The sequence below is a fragment of the Giraffa tippelskirchi genome, chromosome 10 (genome assembly GCF_054371585.1).
Source record: "Giraffa tippelskirchi isolate mGirTip1 chromosome 10, T2T-mGirTip1v1.2.pri, whole genome shotgun sequence".
In the NCBI taxonomy this organism is placed as follows: domain Eukaryota; kingdom Metazoa; phylum Chordata; class Mammalia; order Artiodactyla; family Giraffidae; genus Giraffa; species Giraffa tippelskirchi.
In genome coordinates, this window is record NC_137284.1 from 56,378,107 (window position 1) to 56,391,580 (window position 13,474).

The 13,474-nt window shown below is 44.8% G+C and overlaps 1 protein-coding gene across 12 annotated transcripts in view; it reads left to right on the plus strand.

The window, feature by feature from the left end:
* Positions 1–4,460, plus strand: part of CDK14 (cyclin dependent kinase 14) — a 642,291-nt gene extending 637,831 nt beyond the window's left edge. For all 12 annotated transcript variants that reach the window (XR_014066045.1, XR_014066046.1, XR_014066047.1 and 9 more), the window contains one exon: positions 1,060–4,460. The gene's annotated coding sequence lies outside the window, so the exon portion shown is untranslated. The remainder of the gene's footprint in view (positions 1–1,059) is intronic.
* The last annotated feature ends 9,014 nt before the right edge of the window (positions 4,461–13,474 follow it).

Sequence of the window (13,474 nt, forward strand, 5' to 3'; positions counted from 1 at the left end):
GAGGGTGGAAAGGATACTATTTTAATGGTCCTTCACTGTCAGATGGGAGCTTTCTGCTTCCTTGGTCAAGCCCATGCCATTCAGGATGACATGCTTGGCAGCACAGCCTCCAAGGGCAGCTGTAGGGCAACTGTGCTGTGAGGTCTCAACAGGGGCCATGGGGTCCCATCTACCCAGGAAGATGACTGTGTGGTACTGTGGAAGGGGACGAGCAGGCCTGACCAGGCCTCGGTGACCTCCAGCTTCTATACTGAGATAATGAGTTGGTCCTGGGCTTCCATGGAGCTGATGGATCGGATCTCTCGGCTGTGTACCTTGACCTTGGCAGCATTTCTTTTCACCCTTCCTAGCAAGACATTCTTTTCCTACCCTAGAAACTCAGTGAAAATGCTGAAGGGCCAAAAAGAAACAGAGAGAGAAGCAGAGTGAACATTCCTCCTTTCTTCTGGAATGGTTCACATTCCGTTCAGAAGTAGTTACCGAATTTAAGCAGGCATCACTGGAAACCCACAGTTGTATGCAGGATGGTGGGAAGAGCCTGGCAATTCAGGTCATGCTGGCCAATTTTCATTCTGCTGAAACTAGGTCTGATAGTCAGCACCGGAGAATTATATGCAACTGGATTTAAAAAAAAAAAAAAGAATGTGATCCGTTTTTCTATTTCATGTCCAAAAAATGAATATGATCTGCCCTTTTAATGATCTGTATGATGCCACGGGCACTTAATTAAGACCAGTGTTAGTGCTAATGACTTGGGGAAGGAGATTTGCTGAATTTCTTTTTCTCTAAATACTCCAAGAGGAGGTTAGACCATTTAAATTCATGGAGTTGAATTATTTTAATGGAAGAAAATGCAGTCAAAACATTTGTTTATCGTATTATAAGAACTGTCTTGGCTAAAGAGAATGCTCAAGGTAGCCATGGGAAAAAAAAAAATGGACAGGCTTGCTTTGGCCTGACCACTTTCGATGTCTTGTGTAATTTTGCAAAAAGAATGATGTAAGATTTGTTTGTTTTGTTTTTTAACATATAACAGTTTTTCTCTTTTCCTCCTTCCAGGATTAAGTTGTCATCATTCTGAGGAGAAAAAAAAAATTAATGAAGTGGCCAATAATACAAAGGGAATCATGGATCAGTTTCCTTTCACCCCCTGGGGTGGATTTCACTTAGAAGAAAATTGAAGCTGGCAAGACCCTGTTTTCTCCACAATTTATTTAAAACCTTGCACGCATTTGGATACCTTGTGATTTCCAAGAACTATGTGAAGATTAAGTTTTGCTTACTGATACATGGCATGTATTCTTTTCAGTCTTTTGTGTTTGATTTTGTTTGATTTTCCTCTGCACCGCGGCGTCTCTGTAAAGGTTTTTATGCTTTCACCAGCCATGTCTTAAATACATTAAGGCAACACACTCGGTGTTCACACTTCTTCAGTAATGTCTGTACTTGAAAGCCACATAGTGGCATAAAACAATGTGTCTTTTCTCTGAGAGCAGTGCACATTTTGCAGCCACCAGGAAGGAAAATTGTAGCTGAAGCAAACCCATGTTCTCTGACTGACTTGACAACTTGGTCTCTGGCGGTGGAGCACCACTTGTCTCTTCCTTTTTGAGAACGTTTGCAAATGTGCTTTTTTTTTTTTTTCTCGGAAAGAACTGCACATTTATATATTGGCTTCCCTGGTGGCTCAGAGGTTAAAGCATCTGACTTCCTATGTGGGAGACCCGGGTTCGGGATATCAGAATCTGCTTAGCATTTTCAAGCCACATAGCATGACTGTTCTCTGAGCAGGCTGGAAGTGAAGAAACAAATATGAAACATTAAGAACAAAGACAGGGATAAATCGCTTCCCTTTGAACCTCTGGAAACTGAGGTAACTTTTTACATGTTTTCTGGGTCTTGTCAACATCTTATTTTTTCCATCCACTTTGTTATGCTTTGTATTTTCTAAATGGTGAAAAGTGAGGAACAGAACGTTTAAATCGTGAGTGCAAAAGAATTATATCTTCTGGATGAGCCCCGAATACCGTCTTTACTAGTCAACATTGAAAAAGCAGATTAACAAGTTGTCCAGAGTGTGAAATTTGCTCATTTACACCAAAGCACCTTTGAACCACATTTTTTTTTTAAACATTCCAAGCTGATTGGAAGGCATCATTGGGTACCCTAACCGTAAACGGTCTCCAGGAATAACTGTATGGATGCACGTGTTAGAAACAAGGCAGGAGTCTTGCTTTAAAGATGGAAAAGGGGGAAAAAAGAAAGGCCCGGCTTCCCTTGTTTAAAAAGTTGAGAGACCTTGGAGGAAGAAGGCGAATATATGCCATGGCGAGAAATGTGGACTGCGCATGCGGACTTTGATCCAGGGAGCGCTGCCGGGCACAGGTCTGTTCCCGGTGGGGCAGCCCTCGCTGCAGATGCCAAATAACACCGAGGCTAATGGGAAGTTAGGAAGTTTCATCTAGAGCATGAAACCTAGCTCCTCAGGACACCAGTTCGTATGGAAATCCCGGCGTGTTCCTTGTTTTACATTTCCTGTTAAGAGAGGAGAGTCGCACTTTCTAGAATCAAGAATAGGAATTACCAGCCAGCTTGACAAAGACTTTTCCCTGAGTGTCAGGTGAAGGAAAAGCTTTTCTGTGGTCAAACCCAGTACACTTCGGAAATCGGACCCAGAATTTCTTGACATTAAAACGGTACTTTCCCTGGAATGGGATGTGAGTATAGATGTTAAGGTCACAATCATCTTGCCCCCAAAGTAGAATTCATTGTAAGCTTCTAAGTGCTAAGCCATTTACTGGTTGATTTTAAAGAGAAGAAAAGTTATCCAAGGTCAGAATGTTTACTGTATACCACCTAGAACTCCTTCCCATTCTTCTTTCACACATTCCAACTCTTTGGAAGTCTGCAGAGGTATTTTGATGTATTTACATTAGGATTTCTTAAAGTAAACATGGAAAGAAAACTTTACCTGCAATCAGAAAACAGTCTTTCCTGTGATTCGTTTGAATTATTCATTTGTGGGGAGAGGCACAGCTTTTGTACTTAATGACGTTTAAACCAAGGGCAACTGATGATGAAGTCTTGCTAATAATGAGCTTTCTAATTTGAAAATATTTAATGTTTAAAGACTTCAGTTGGAAATGTTGTTATTCACAGATCTATGACCCTATCACTGGCAGTTTCTCTTGCAAAATGAAATGTAATACTTCTCAGTAGAAGGAATATGTTTTATTACAGTGACATGTGTTTCAGAAGGGTCTCATTTAGGAGATTTCTGGTTCCCCTTGCTTGCCATTGGTTCAAGACATCCAAAGTTTCCTTCTCTTTCCTCTCCCACTTGCAACTACCTTTTCCTTTTTTTTCCCCCTCCTCTCATTGAGGACAGCCATGAAAATCACTCCAGACTGTGTTCATGAGCAGATTTATTATTCTGTTGAGAAAGCACTGGAATGTTTTGTGAGATATTTTTATATGAAGGAGTAGCTTCAGTTCAAACAGCTGGAATAGTTAGAACATGTTAGCATGGTAGCTATATCCATGACATGCCTGCACACACAGTGCTCTGAAAGGAAACCTGGGACTTCGTTTCCATTGTCTTGAAGGAAGAGTTTGGGTGACTTAAAAATACGAGATACACAGGACATGGAAAAAAAAATGCTTGCAGTACTCAGAAAAAAAAAAACAGAGGTATAAGGTGGGAATGGCTCTCCATCCAGTGACACAAGGACGAGAAGCTATTTCTACCTCCCAAGAGTGACAAGAAGAGTTCCCTGAGGAGCCTCCAAGCTTGCAGAGAAACCACGGTCTCTTGGTATCCTTTCCTCAGTGTGTACATGATAGCCAGTGTAATCAATACCTTAGTTAATGAGTCTACACAAGATAATCATTTGTGAATATTACTGGTTTTGTAATCTTTGTTATATAAGAGGATGTTTAGGCTGTACATACTGGGGTAGATTATTGCCTGCCCCTTATACATAGGAATATGCTGCATAATTGCATAGAACTTCCATCTCCCTTACCAGCTTGTAGGCAGAGGAAACCATATATGCTACTGCCTTGCAATTTTCTCAGACACCAAAAACCAAACCAAACAAAATCAAATCAAAATAAGCAATCTCCTCCTATAGCAGCATATTTTAGAGGTACATATGAAATCTAAATTCTCTAGTTGGGAGTGGATTTTTTAAATTTTTCTTTTATCTTTTTTTTTTTTATATGATACACTGAAACGTGTACTTTCTAAAAGGCGGTTGGTACCTAAGGAATGAGCTAGCATCATTCAGAAAATGATCATCCTTCAAAATGACACATAGTAAAGAAGAATGGAATAACACATGTTGCATATTTGTTACCAATTGTAATTTGTCTGTATTATGAAAGACGTAATGGTTTGTCAGCTGTCACTGTTGTTCTCTGTAACATGATATGGAATAAAGTATAGCAGAATCTCTGTACATTTTCTTGGTACATCTTCTAGATGAGTATCAAATAACACCTTATATTCCATCAGAGAAACATCTTAAAAACTCTTAGACACAACCATGCTTAAAGAGTATAGGGACATCCCTGGCAGTCAGTGGTTAAGGCTCCCAGCTTCCAATTCAGAGGGCCCAGGTTCAATCCCTGACTGGTGAACTAAGATCCCACAAGCCACAGTGTGGCCAAAAAAAAAAGAGGGGGAAAAAGAAGAAAAAAAAATAGTGCAAATAAGAGACCAAGTACACAATGCTTTTGGATGTGCAAAGGAGTGAGTTAGCTGGGATGTTCCAGGTACCTGTTAAACTCTGCCTTTGCTTGGTTTGCTCAAACTCATGTCCATTGAATTGGTGATGCCATCTCACCCTTGGTTGATTCCTTCTCCTCCTGCCCTCGGTCTTTCCCAGCATCAAGGTCTTTTCCAACAAGTTGGCTGTTCGCATCAGGTGGCCAAAGTACTGGGGCTTCAGCTTTAGCATCAGTCCTTCCAATGAATATTCAGGGTTGATTTCCTTTAGGAATGACAAAGGCAAAGGAGAAAGGTGAATAGGTTACCCTCCATTGAATACAAATCAAAGCCTGAACGTGCTGACATTCTGTCAGAGGCATTACTGTTTTTGGAACTGAGCACACTTCTCTGAACCCTGCAGAGCGGGCGCCCGCACCTGACCCAGCACTGCTGGGCGCTGCACTGGGATGGACAGTGCCACCTGGGGAGGCCAGTCTCATCTCTATCACCACCTCTTCTTTCTTGTTGGATCTTCATAACCCCAAACAAATCCCCATGAATTGATAATAAAGTTCATACCAGATAGAGTCATCAACTTCTAGATATGCAGTTGGGCGATTTTTAAATGTTTCTCCTTGAAGAGAAAATATCAAAATTCCTATCTCATGTTAAGAGGAGCTGGACCCCTGGCTTTCTCCCCCTGAGCAGACTCTCGCCCACCAGCAGCAGGTACTTCAGGCATCCCTTCCCTTGCTCCTTTCCGATAACTCCTGTGATGTTACAGTTTATAAGCCCCCACAAGCTGACACTGTCACAGACCCAAACCTGAGTATTCTCAGCTGATGTGAATTGCATGCCTCAAGAGCATGAGAGCACTGCATCTCCAGCCCTCAACTACCCCTGCTGTTTCCCTGAAGCAGCAAGTCATCTATGTCAAAGGCACGGCCACACAGTTCCGGCCTCCGCAGTGGGTTCTGAGACGGGGAGGGTGTAGAGCTGCAGTCCCCAGCCTTTTTGGCACCAGGGACCGGTCTCATGGAAGACAATTTTTTTCCATGAATGGGGGCGGTGGGATTGGGGCGGGGGGTGGGCGGGAAACAAGATGGTTCAGGTGGTAATGCCAGTGATGGGGAGCGATGGAGAGGCGCAGATGAAGCTTTGATCAGCTCACCCACCACTCACCTGCTGTGGTGGGGTTCCTAACAGGTCACGGGCTTGCTTGGGGGGAGGGTTGGGGATCCCTGGCGTAGAGGCAGACTTCATGCTAGCCATGGTTGAGATAATAGGCACATTCCTTAGTTAAATGGGAGCCACGAGTGACCTTGGAAACTGATGAGAGCTGTACAAGGGTCGGAACAATAACATGTTCCTTGCGGCTGTTTCAAGGGAGCAAAACGTACGCCATCATCCCACGTTGGTGACTGACAGGAGAGCAGATAGATGCCCATTGCTGACGTCATTCCCAGTGCCTGGGAGCGGGGCGGGGCTCCGCTGCGTACCTGGGGTGATGTAATCCCACGAGCAGGTGGAGAGCTGGGATCTACAGGAGGCCAAAGAAATGGCTGTGAGAAATAGTTCTAACTTTTAAAATGGAGCAGTAGAGACGACGATCACCTTTCAGCTCCATAATTGCCCAGTGTCTGCCTGTGCTTTTTCAGCAGGTGCGGAGGGGAGAGGGGCGGTTCCAGCTCGGCCAGGTGGGAGCATGTGATGTAGGCTCCTTGAGGCAAGCGGTGCGAGTCAGGGGGCGGCGCTCCTCCACTTGCTGTTGGTCCCCAGAGGAAAGAGAAACCAGAGGGGAAGGTGTTGGAGCAACCCGGTGCCACTTAGGTTAACACGTCCCGGTCGCTGAAGAATGGCGGGCATTGTGAAAGCTCTGCCACGAGGCCCCGTCGTGGTCCAGTAGCCTGCTGCTACCAGTGGGTGGTGGCGTTATGGGCATTAGCTTTGAGGAGCTTATACAGCAGAGGGGGCTGGGATAAAGGACACAAATCAGGAGAAAACTGACAAGATTAAAAAAAAAAAAAATCCCAGGCTTCGTATTTACTGTTCATCCCCGGCGCTCTCGCTGTGCTATATTGTCTGCGTTGAGTCATGCTGAGCCGAAGCCAGGCACAATAGCGCAGAGCAGGCCTGCAGCCCCCCCCGAGCCAGCCTCCGCTGACGGTGCTGAATGTGCCGCGGGAGAATGGGATTCTGATAGAGTTGTCTCTTTTCTCCTTCCCTGCGAGACCACCAATAATTACAGAGGGCACGCGGCAAAGATGGGGTAAGGATTCCCTGTTGGAGTGAATCCTGAGAAGGGACCCGGCGGAGGTACCTACTGTAGCAGGTCAAGGTATGCCTGCCCGAGTGATGCGGACAATGCTGGGGACATCCGGAGACATATGTTTGAAGCAGCGGTTCAAGGATTTAGGTTTAAATGCAGCTTAGTTTGAGGGCTTCCCAGGTGGCACTAGTGGCAAAGAACCCGCCTGCCAATGCAAGAGATATAAGAAACATAAGTTCCATCCCTGGGTGGGTAAGATCCCCTGGAGGAGGATCTGACAACCCGTTCCAGTATTCTTGCCTGGAGAACTGACAATGGAGCCTGGCAGGCTACCATCCATAGGGTTGCAAGGAGTCAGACACAAGTGAAGCCACTTAGCTTGCTCACACACAGCTTAGCTTATACGTCCCACTACACCGTGAAACGACTCTTCTCTCCCTCCATCTTTGGCCAAATGGAGTAACTGGGTAGCTTGCAGATCCTTGGGGCAAGCAAGAACAAGTTATTCTGCTGAACATTTGGGAAATTCAGACCCTCAGGTATTCAATCCTCTTAGCCCAGTGGCTCACAGCTCTGGCTCTCATTAGAATCGTGGGAAGGTTTGGAAAGCACCCATACCCCAGACCAATTCATTCTAGAAATATGGAGGGTGGGTCCCTGGCACTGGGCTGTTTGGATGCTCAACAAGTGTTTCTATCATGCATCCCACGTGAGAACTGCAAGACTCTTCCCTTCCTCCTGTCTGTCTGCTCCTCTAGAAAGCGAGCAGAAACTTTCTCTAAGAGCCAGACAGTAAATACATTCCACTTTCTGAGCTATACAGTCTCTGTCAACTCACTATACTGTTGACTCACTATTCTGTTAGAGTGTGAAAGCAGCCATGCCTGATACATAAATGAATGAGCATGGCTGTGTTCCCATAAAACAATTCATGGGGCACTGAAGTTTGAATTTCATGTAATTTTCATATATATATATATGTCATGAAATATTTTGCTTTTGATTTTTAAAAGCTATTTTAAAAGTAAAGCCCATTGGTAGCTCACAGCCTGTATAAAAACATGCAGTGGGCAGGGATTTGTCCCGGGGGCTGTGGTTTGCTTTCCTTGGTTTAAAACCGGCCCTGGTGAGGAGGTAGGCCAGGACCAACCCTGACACTTGCAGGACTCAGAGCAGAGTCAAAATGGAAGCCCACTTACCATATAACTAAATATTTCAAACTCTAAATGCAACTGACAAAATGTTAAATAAATCCTATTCTCTTACCTTGATAAACACATCTTCATAATGACCTAGAAAGCCAGGTTTGCACTTAGAATTCTTCGACTCCTCTAAGTTTACCAAAACATAGCGGCATGTAGCATGCATGCGTGTGAACATCCCAGTCCCCCACATCCATAGCCTGCCCATATCCTTGGCAAACAGCCCCTCCTAGGCCAGCCCCTGGGCATCAGCTGTATATGCTTTGGCAGGATGTTTCGGGGGAAAATTCTATGGTAACTCAGACAGTAAAACATCCACCTGCAATGCAGGAAACCTGGGTCCAATCCCTAAATTGGAAAGATCCCCTGGAGAAGGGAATGGCAACCCATTCCAGTATTCTTGCCTGGAAAATCCCATGGACAGAGGAGCCTGGCGGGCTACAGTCCATGAGGTCACAAAGAGTCAGACATGAATGAGCGACTAAGCACATCCTCATGTCAACCCACACTGACAACTGGCTTTGCACACGCCCCTGGGTTACCATCTTGCTGAAGAACCCCAGAGATTCCCACTTACGCAGAATAAAATGTGACTGGTACCCCAGGTTCTGATTATCTATTGTTGCTTAACAAATCACCCCAAAACAAGTTATTTATTATTAATATCTCTCATAATTCTGTGGGTCAGGAGATCAGGAACAGTTCAGTTGGGTTGTTCTGGCTTGAGATTTCTCGTAAGACTGCAGTGAGATGGTGGCTTAGCCAGGGTCATGTTTAAGGCTCATCTCTCACATATCTACAGGAAATCAACCCTGAATATTCATTGGAAGGACTAATGCTGAAGCTAAAGCTCCATTCCTTTGGCCACCTAATGCAAAGAGCCACCTGGTTGGAAAAGACCCTGCAACTGGGAAAGACTAAGGGCAGGAGGAGAAGGGGGCAACAGAGGATGAGATAGTTGGATGGCATCACCAACTCAATGTACATGAGTTTGAGCAAGCTCCAGGAGATGGTGAAAGACAGGGAAGCCTGGTGTGCTGCAGGCCAAAAAGAACTGGACACGACTGAGTGAATGAACAACAACTCACATATCTGGTGCCAGCGTTGGGAAGTCTCAAAGAGCTGGGAGCTGAAACAACTAGGGCAGAGCACCTCTAACTGAATGTGATTCCTCCACAAGGTCTCTTCAGCATGATGGCTCAAGTTCATACAGTGGCTCAGGGTTCCCAATACATGCACCAAGAGAAGAAGAGAACCAGGAAGAAGGTGTATTGCTTTTTATGACCTAGCATTGCATCTGTTAGAAGTGAGTCACAAAGTCCAGCCTATATTTAAAGGAAGGAGAATTAGACTCCATCGTTTGGTGAAAAGAATGTGAAAAAATTGTGGGTATGTTGTAATACCACAACAGCCTGCCCTCTGACCACAGTTATATATATTGATCCCACATGCAAAATATACTCATGAATGCATGCTAAGTCTCTTCAGTTGTGTCCAACTCTTTGTGACCCTATGGACTGTAGCCCACCAGGCTCCTCTGTCCCTGGAGTTCTCCAGGCAAGAAACTGGAGTGGGTTGCCACACCCTCCTCCAGGGCATTTTCCCAACCAAAGGATTGAACCAGCATCTCTTACATCTCCTGCATTGGCAAGTAGGTTCTTTTACCACTAGTGTCACTTAGGAAGCAAAACATACTCACCCCTTCCCACATATCTCTTCTGGATGGCATCCATTCACACAAGGTCCAGTGTTCCATCGTCCAAATCAAGTTCAGGTACTGCAGATGAGGCTCTGTAAGTGCATATTCTCAGTGACAGCTTCCTGAATCCAGTTCTTGAGCTGAAGATCTGTGAACTAAAGTGACAAGTTATTTGCTCCCTATAGCCAACGTACTTTGGATAGGTATATAGCTATTTGGTGGGATAGGCATAAGAGAGCCACTACAGACATTTCTGAGTCTCTAGCAATCAGGTAATCAGTCTGTAGCATTCTAAAATCAAACTAGGCACATGTTGCCAGTTCCTTTTATTTTTTTTTCAACTTTATTTATTTATGTGTTTATTGGGCTTCCCTAGTGGCACAGTTGGTAAAGAATCTGCTTGCAATGCAGGAGACCCAGGTTCAATCCCTGGGTCAGGAAGATCCCCTGGAGAAGGAAATGGCAACACACTCCAGTACTCTTGCCTGGAGAATTCTATGGACAGAGGAGCCTAGTGGAATTGCAAAGAGTCAGACACAAGTGTGCAACAAACTTTCACTTTCACTTTTGGTTGCATTGGGTCTTAGTTGCCACTCTTTGGTTTAGTTGCCCCAAGAAGTGTGGGATCTTAATTCCCTGATCAGGGATCAAACCCATGTCTCTTGCATTGAAAAGTAGATTCTTAACCACTGGACCACCAGGGAAGTCCCCACCAGTTCCTTGATTAGAGCTCAGAATGGTTCCCTAAGGGCTTCCCTGGTGGCTTAGACAGTAAAAAATCTGCCTGCAATGCAGGAGATGCGGGTTAGATCTTTGGGTCAGGAAGATCCCCTGGAAGAGGGCGTGGCAACCCACTCCAGTATTCTTGCCTGGAGATTCCCATGGACAGAGGAGCTTGGAGGGCTACAGTCCACGGAATCGCAAAGGAGTTGGACATTACTGAGAGACTAACACACATGGTTCCCAAGGAATGATTTTCCTTGGCTCTTGACTTCATTCTTCGAGCTCTTGTGGCCTCCCTCTGAATTATCCCTCCTGTTCTACAAAATTTTTATAGCTGTGTAGTTATCTCAGCCTGCTTCTTTCCCATAGCACTCTGGGAGTCCGAAAGCCTCTTTTCATTTTATACCAGCTCTGTTCCTTTTAGACTGAGTTGGCAATGTTCTCGTTAGTACAAGTCTCCTTCATATTTTGTTTCTCATCAGTCTTGTTAGGATTCACTCCATGAAACAAACACCACAATCACAAATCTCACACAAGCTTTTCTCTCCTTTGTCTGTGGGCGGTGTGTATGTGTGCTCAATCACTCAGTCCTGTCTGACTCTTTGCAACCCCATGGCCTGTAGCCTGTCAGGCTCCTCTGTCCATGGAATTTTCCTGGCAAGAATACTGGCACAGATTGCCATTCCCTTCTCCAGGGGATCTTCCCTACCCAGGGATTGAATCCACATCTCTTGCATCTCCTGCACTGGCCAGTGGAGTCTTTACAACTGCTTTCCCTCCATGGCTACTGCAGGACTGTGCCCTTAAGATTTTTAAAAGTATTTTTGTTTAATGCAAACATCTAAAAGGCATGCCTTTCATATCTTTCGAGGGACCTTTGATGGTTTGAAAGAATCCATATGGCACAACCTCAAATCTGGTTGAAATCTTAACATAGGGTTCTTCACCATTGCCTTCATCTTTAGATATAAATGACATATTTTAATTTTAGCCTCGTTAGCCATCCAGAGAAGATTAAACTGAGGAATAGCTTTATTTTTTGAACCCCCAAGTCTTGGCTCTTTTATAGTTATCAGTTCTTTATTTAGTTCATCTTTCTCCTCTTGTATTTCCCACGGGCAGCTGGAAGAATCAAGTGTGTCTTGAACACTCTGCCTGGAAATCTTACTAGATCATGAGTTTCTTAGATACATTTTCTGTTTCTCATGTTGTGTGTCAGTTGCTCAGACTCTTTTGCAACCCCATGGACTGTAGCCTGCCAGGCTCCCCTGTCCATGGAATTCTCCAGGCAAGAATACTGGAGTGGGTTTCCATTTCTTTCTCCAGGGATCTTCTCGACCCAGGGATGGAACCCAGGTCTCCCGCACTGCTGGCAGAGTCTTTACTATATGAACCACCAGCATAGTCCCATTTTTCATGTTACTATTGGTGAAAGTACTCCTAGATTTTCCACTATTTCATAAGCAAGGAATCCTTTCCTCCAGCTTCCACCACACCTTCCTCACTTCCCTTTAATCCTTCTCCAACAACCTCTTCAAAGCTCTTCCCATCTCCACCCTCTCTCCAGGCCCCCAACCACGACTACATGTTTTTAAGGTTTGTCGTGGCAACGACTCACTTCTAGATACGAAACTGTTTCCATTTGTCTGTTGTTTTGAGACAAGTCACCCCCAAATTGGTAGCCTAAAAGCAGCATTCAGCTGTGTTTTCTTTCATGGTTTCTTTGGATCCAACATTCTGGATCAGCTTGTTTGGGTGGTTCTGGCTCAAGAACTTGGAGGTTGCTGGGGCTGGAGCCAACTCAAGTGCTTCTGCAGTCACACATCTGGCTCATGAGCTGGGAAGACCTGAACTGCTGGGTCTCCAAAGGCATCTTCTGTTTGTCTCTACATGCTCTCTCTCTGCGGTTTCTCTGGCATGATGGTTTCCATGCCAGAGAATATGCTTCCAGAGAGAGAGAACCAAATAGAAGGCCTATCACCTGATGAAATAGCCTCTAAAGCCACACAGACTTATTTCTCCTACCTACTCTTAGTTAGGGCTTCCCAGGTGACTCAGCAGTAAAGAATCCGCCTGCCAATGCAGGAGACACAAGAGAGGTGGGTTCAATCCCTGGGTCAGGAAGATCCCTGGAGGAGGAAATGGCAACCCACTTCAGTATTCTTGCCTGGAGAATCCCATGGACAGAGGAGCCTGGCGGGCTACATTCCATAGGGTCGCAAAGAGTCAGACATGACTGAGCACACACCACAATGCTTAATTAGAAGCAAGTCACTAAGACCAGCCCAGTATTTAAAGGGAAGGGAATTAGACCTCTTGGTAGGAGTTGTTTCAAATCATATGCAGACTTGTGTTAAAACTGCCGCACCTCTTACAGGTACTGTCCTAGTAAGTGTTTGCTTACTGCTCTGGAGTTTGGTAGAATGGGAGAAAATCCAAGACTGGGATCTTCTTGGAGCTCTGGGAGCTAGGCCTGCTTTAAAAATTATTTGCAACTGCATGTTATCCCCCATAAGCACTTGGGAAACCTTTGCTTTTGAATCTGGAGGTGATAACTGCCTGGAGTCCCACTTTCCTCACAGGAAACCACGTGTTATACAGAGGGGTTTTGTTCTCTGTTCCTCATTAATTTCCTGCATCCCTAAGCCAGGCAGCCACTATCCCAAAGGATAAAGAACCCTCCTCAAGTAGCCAACAATCAGTGCTCCCTCCATCTCTAGTCTCTAAGACTTGCTAATGCATGGATTTGACTTAGCCTGAGTAAGTACCTTTTTAATACTAATTTTTTTAAAAAACCCTGCTGTGCCAAAGAATTAAATAAGCACGTGTCTAACTTTAAATGCTTTGCAGGGGACTAAAATAACATCTTC